Source organism: Diplotaxodon limnothrissa, linkage group LG11 (assembly GCF_057381915.1).
Source record: "Diplotaxodon limnothrissa isolate DT_005_m linkage group LG11, D_limnothrissa_male_GT1.1, whole genome shotgun sequence".
In the NCBI taxonomy this organism is placed as follows: Eukaryota; Metazoa; Chordata; class Actinopteri; order Cichliformes; family Cichlidae; genus Diplotaxodon; species Diplotaxodon limnothrissa.
The window spans coordinates 2,614,071-2,621,437 of NC_140606.1; positions in this window are offsets into that span (position 1 = coordinate 2,614,071).

Here is a 7,367-nt window from a genome sequence, read left to right on the forward strand (position 1 = left end):
CTCCACGCAAGCACACATGAATGCACATACATTTGCACACATCCAGAGATAAACTCCCCCTCAGAAACCAAATTCCAAGATATCCAGAAATGGAAATGTTTGCACACACATGTAATTATGCGCAGAGGTCCACCCTACCAGCCAACCTCAGATCTCAGCGCAGGAACACATGAATGCACATACATTTGCACACATCCAGAGATAAACTCCCCCTCAGAAACCAAATTTCAAGAAATCGAGCCGTGGCAATGCTTGCACACACATGTGATTATGCGCAGAGGTCCACCCTACCAGCCAACCTCAGATCTCAGCGCAGGAACACATGAATGCACATACATTTGCACACATCCAGAGATAAACTCCCCCTCAGAAACCAAATTTCAAGAAATCGAGCCGTGGCAATGCTTGCACACACATGTGATTATGCGCAGAGGTCCACCCTACCAGCCAACCTCAGATCTCAGCGCAGGAACACATGAATGCACATACATTTGCACACATCCAGAGATAAACTCACCCCAAAGAAACCAAATTCCAAGAAATCGAGCCGTGGCAATGCTTGCACACACATGTGATTATGCGCAGAGGTCCACCCTACCAGTCAACCTCAGATCTCAACGCAGGAACACATGAATGCACATACATTTGCACACATCCAGAGATAAACTCCCCTTCAGAAACCAAATTCCAAGAAATCGAGCCGTGGCAATGCTTGCACACACATGTGATTATGCGCAGAGGTCCACCCTACCAGCCAACCTCAGATCTCAGCGCAGGAACACATGAATGCACATACATTTGCACACATCCAGAGATAAACTCACCCCAAAGAAACCAAATTTCAAGAAATCGAGCCGTGGCAATGCTTGCACACACATGTGATTATGCGCAGAGGTCCACCCTACCAGTCAACCTCAGATCTCAACGCAGGAACACATGAATGCACATACATTTGCACACATCCAGAGATAAACTCCCCTTCAGAAACCAAATTCCAAGAAATCGAGCCGTGGCAATGCTTGCACACACGTGATTATGCGCAGAGGTCCACCCTACCAGCCAACCTCAGATCTCAGCGCAGGAACACATGAATGCACATACATTTGCACACATCCAGAGATAAACTCGCCAAGAGAAACCAAATTCCAAGAAATCGAGCCGTGGCAATGCTTGCACACACATGTGATTATGCGCAGAGGTCCACCCTACCAGCCAACCTCAGATCTACACGCAAGCACACATGAATGCACATACATTTGCACACATCCAGAGATAAACTCACCCCAAAGAATCCAAATTCCAAGAAATCGAGCCGTGGCAATGCTTGCACACACATGTGATTATGCGCAGAGGTCCACCCTACCAGCCGACCTCAGATCTCAGCGCAGGAACACATGAATGCACATACATTTGCACACATCCAGAGATAAACTCCCCAAGAGAAACCAAATTCCAAGAAATCGAGCCGTGGCAATGTTTTCACACACATGTGATTATGCGCAGAGGTCCACCCTACCAGCCGACCTCAGGTCTCAACGCAGGAACACATGAATGCACATATATTTGCACACATCCAGAGATAAACTCACCCCAAAGAAACCAAATTGCAAGAAATCCAGCCGTGGCAATGCTTGCACACACATGTGATTATGCGCAGAGGTACACCCTACCAGCCAACCTCAGATCTCAACGCAGGAACAAATGAATGCACATACATTTGCACACATCCAGAGATAAACTCCCCCTCAGAAACCAAATTCCAAGAAATCAAGCCGTGGCAATGCTTGCACACACATGTGATTATGCGCAGAGGTCCACCCGACGAGCCAACCTCAGATCTCCACGCAAGCACACATGAATGCACATACATTTGCACACATCCAGAGATAAACTCCCCCTCAGAAACCAAATTTCAAGAAATCCAGCCGTGGCAATGCTTGCACACACATGTGATTATGCGCAGAGGTCCACCCTACCAGCCAACCTCAGATCTCCACGCAAGCACAGATGAATGCACATACATTTGCACACATCCAGAGATAAACTCCCCCTCAGAAACCAAATTTCAAGAAATCCAGCCGTGGCAATGCTTGCACACACATGTGATTATGCGCAGAGGTCCACCCTACCGGCCGACCTCAGATCTCAGCGCAGGAACACATGAATGCACATACATTTGCACACATCCAGAGATAAACTCCCCCTCAGAAACCAAATTCCAAGAAATCGAGCCGTGGCAATGCTTGCACACACATGTGATTATGCGCAGAGGTCCACCCTACCAGCCAACCTCAGATCTCCACGCAGGCACACATGAATGCACATATATTTGCACACATCCAGAGATAAACTCCCCTTCAGAAACCAAATTCCAAGAAATCGAGCCGTGGCAATGCTTGCACACACATGTGATTATGCGCAGAGGTCCACCCTACCAGCCAACCTCAGATCTCCACGCAAGCACAGATGAATGCACATACATTTGCACACATCCAGAGATAAACTCCCCTTCAGAAACCAAATTCCAAGAAATCGAGCCGTGGCAATGCTTGCACACACATGTGATTATGCGCAGAGGTCCACCGTACCAGCCAACCTCAGATCTCAACGCAGGAACACATGAATGCACATACATTTGCACACATCCAGAGATAAACTCCCCAAGAGAAACCAAATTCCAAGAAATCGAGCCGTGGCAATGTTTGCACACACATGTGATTATGCGCAGAGGTCCACCCTACCAGCCGACCTCAGGTCTCAACGCAGGAACACATGAATGCACATATATTTGCACACATCCAGAGATAAACTCACCCCAAAGAAACCAAATTCCAAGAAATCGAGCCGTGGCAATGTTTGCACACACATGTGATTATGCACAGAGGTACACCCTGCCAGCCAACCTCAGATCTACACGCAGGCACACATGAATGCACATACATTTGCACACATCCAGAGATAAACTCACCCCAAAGAATCCAAATTCCAAAAAATCGAGCCGTGGCAATGCTTGCACACACATGTGATTATGCGCAGAGGTCCACCCTACCAGCCAACCTCAGATCTCAACGCAGGAACACATGAATGCACATACATTTGCACACATTCAGAGATAAACTCACCCCAAAGAATCCAAATTCCAAAAAATCGAGCCGTGGCAATGCTTGCACACACATGTTATTATGCGCAGAGGTCCACCCTACCAGCCAACCTCAGATCTCCACGCAAGCACACATGAATGCACATACATTTGCACACATCCAGAGATAAACTCACCAAGAGAAACCAAATTCCAAGAAATCGAGCCGTGGCAATGCTTGCACACACATGTGATTATGCGCAGAGGTCCACCCTACCAGCCAACCTCAGATCTCAACGGAGGAACACATGAATGCACATACATTTGGACACATCCAGAAATAAACTCCCCCAGAGAAACCAAATTCCAAGATATCCAGAAATGGAAATGTTTTCACACACATGTGATTATGCGCAGAGGTCCACCCTACCAGCCAACCTCAGAGCTCAACGCAAGAACACATGAATGCACATACATTTGCACACATTCAGAGATAAACTCCCCCTCAGAAACCAAATTCCAAGAAATCGAGCCGTGGCAATGCTTGCACACACATGTGATTATGCGCAGAGGTCCACCCTACCAGCCAACCTCAGATCTCCACGCAATCACAGATGAATGCACATACATTTGCACACATCCAGAGATAAACTCCCCCTCAGAAACCAAATTTCAAGAAATCGAGCCGTGGCAATGCTTGCACACACATGTGATTATGCGCAGAGGTCCACCCTACCAGCCGACCTCAGATCTCAGCGCAGGAACACATGAATGCACATACATTTGCACACATCCAGAGATAAACTCGCCAAGAGAAACCAAATTCCAAGATATCCAGAAATGGAAATGTTTGCACACACATGTGATTATGCGCAGAGGTCCACCCTACCAGCCAACCTCAGATCTCAACGCAGGAACACATGAATGCACATACATTTGCACACATCCAGAGATAAACTCGCCAAGAGAAACCAAATTCCAAGATATCCAGAAATGTCAATGTTTGCACACACGTGTGATTATGCGCAGAGGTCCACCCTACCAGCCCACCTCAGATCTCCACGCAAGCACACATGAATGCACATACATTTGCACACATCCAGAGATAAACTCCCCCTCAGAAACCAAATTTCAAGAAATCGAGCCGTGGCAATGCTTGCACACACATGTGATTATGCGCAGAGGTCCACCCTACCAGCCAACCTCAGATCTCAGCGCAGGAACACATGAATGCACATACATTTGCACACATCCAGAGATAAACTCCCCCTCAGAAACCAAATTTCAAGAAATCGAGCCGTGGCAATGCTTGCACACACATGTGATTATGCGCAGAGGTCCACCCTACCAGCCAACCTCAGATCTCAGCGCAGGAACACATGAATGCACATACATTTGCACACATCCAGAGATAAACTCGCCAAGAGAAACCAAATTCCAAGAAATCGAGCCGTGGCAATGCTTGCACACACATGTGATTATGCGCAGAGGTCCACCCTACCAGCCAACCTCAGATCTACACGCAAGCACACATGAATGCACATACATTTGCACACATCCAGAGATAAACTCACCCCAAAGAATCCAAATTCCAAGAAATCGAGCCGTGGCAATGCTTGCACACACATGTGATTATGCGCAGAGGTCCACCCTACCAGCCGACCTCAGCTCTCAGCGCAGGAACACATGAATGCACATACATTTGCACACATCCAGAGATAAACTCCCCAAGAGAAACCAAATTCCAAGAAATCGAGCCGTGGCAATGTTTGCACACACATGTGATTATGCGCAGAGGTCCACCCTGCCAGCCAACCTCAGATCTACACGCAGGCACACATGAATGCACATACATTTGCACACATCCAGAGATAAACTCACCCCAAAGAATCCAAATTCCAAAAAATCGAGCCGTGGCAATGCTTGCACACACATGTGATTATGCGCAGAGGTCCACCCTACCAGCCAACCTCAGATCTCAACGGAGGAACACATGAATGCACATACATTTGCACACATTCAGAGATAAACTCACCCCAAAGAATCCAAATTCCAAAAAATCGAGCCGTGGCAATGCTTGCACACACATGTTATTATGCGCAGAGGTCCACCCTACCAGCCAACCTCAGATCTCCACGCAAGCACACATGAATGCACATACATTTGCACACATCCAGAGATAAACTCACCAAGAGAAACCAAATTCCAAGAAATCGAGCCGTGGCAATGCTTGCACACACATGTGATTATGCGCAGAGGTCCACCCTACCAGCCAACCTCAGATCTCAACGGAGGAACACATGAATGCACATACATTTGGACACATCCAGAAATAAACTCCCCCAGAGAAACCAAATTCCAAGATATCCAGAAATGGAAATGTTTTCACACACATGTGATTATGCGCAGAGGTCCACCCTACCAGCCAACCTCAGAGCTCAACGCAAGAACACATGAATGCACATACATTTGCACACATTCAGAGATAAACTCCCCCTCAGAAACCAAATTCCAAGAAATCGAGCCGTGGCAATGCTTGCACACACATGTGATTATGCGCAGAGGTCCACCCTACCAGCCAACCTCAGATCTCCACGCAATCACAGATGAATGCACATACATTTGCACACATCCAGAGATAAACTCCCCCTCAGAAACCAAATTTCAAGAAATCGAGCCGTGGCAATGCTTGCACACACATGTGATTATGCGCAGAGGTCCACCCTACCAGCCGACCTCAGATCTCAGCGCAGGAACACATGAATGCACATACATTTGCACACATCCAGAGATAAACTCGCCAAGAGAAACCAAATTCCAAGATATCCAGAAATGGAAATGTTTGCACACACATGTGATTATGCGCAGAGGTCCACCCTACCAGCCAACCTCAGATCTCAACGCAGGAACACATGAATGCACATACATTTGCACACATCCAGAGATAAACTCCCCCTCAGAAACCAAATTCCAAGATATCCAGAAATGTCAATGTTTGCACACACGTGTGATTATGCGCAGAGGTCCACCCTACCAGCCAACCGCAGATCTACACGCAAGCACACATGAATGCACATATATTTGCACACATCCAGAGATAAACTCCCCTTCAGAAACCAAATTCCAAGAAATCGAGCTGTGGCAATGCTTGCACACACATGTGATTATGCGCAGAGGTCCACCCTACCAGCCCACCTCAGATCTCCACTGAAGCACACATGAATGCACATACATTTGCACACATCCAGAGATAAACTCCCCTTCAGAAACCAAATTCCAAGAAATCCAGCCGTGGCAATGCTTGCACACACATGTAATTATGTGCAGAGGTCCACCCTACCAGCCAACCTCAGATCTCAACGCAGGAACACATGAATGCACATACATTTGCACACATCCAGAGATAAACTCCCCCTCAGAAACCAAATTCCAAGATATCCAGAAATGTCAATGTTTGCACACACGTGTGATTATGCGCAGAGGTCCACCCTACCAGCCCACCTCAGATCTCCACGCAAGCACACATGAATGCACATACATTTGCACACATCCAGAGATAAACTCCCCTTCAGAAACCAAATTCCAAGAAATCGAGCCGTGGCAATGCTTGCACACACATGTGATTATGCGCAGAGGTCCACCCTACCAGTCAACCTCAGATCTCAACGCAGGAACACATGAATGCACATACATTTGCACACATCCAGAGATAAACTCCCCTTCAGAAACCAAATTCCAAGAAATCGAGCCGTGGCAATGCTTGCACACACATGTGATTATGCGCAGAGGTCCACCCTACCAGCCAACCTCAGATCTCAGCGCAGGAACACATGAATGCACATACATTTGCACACATCCAGAGATAAACTCGCCAAGAGAAACCAAATTCCAAGAAATCGAGCCGTGGCAATGCTTGCACACACATGTGATTATGCGCAGAGGTCCACCCTACCAGCCAACCTCAGATCTACACGCAAGCACACATGAATGCACATACATTTGCACACATCCAGAGATAAACTCACCCCAAAGAATCCAAATTCCAAGAAATCGAGCCGTGGCAATGCTTGCACACACATGTGATTATGCGCAGAGGTCCACCCTACCAGCCGACCTCAGATCTCAGCGCAGGAACACATGAATGCACATACATTTGCACACATCCAGAGATAAACTCCCCAAGAGAAACCAAATTCCAAGAAATCGAGCCGTGGCAATGTTTGCACACACATGTGATTATGCGCAGAGGTCCACCCTACCAGCCGACCTCAGGTGTCAACGCAGGAAC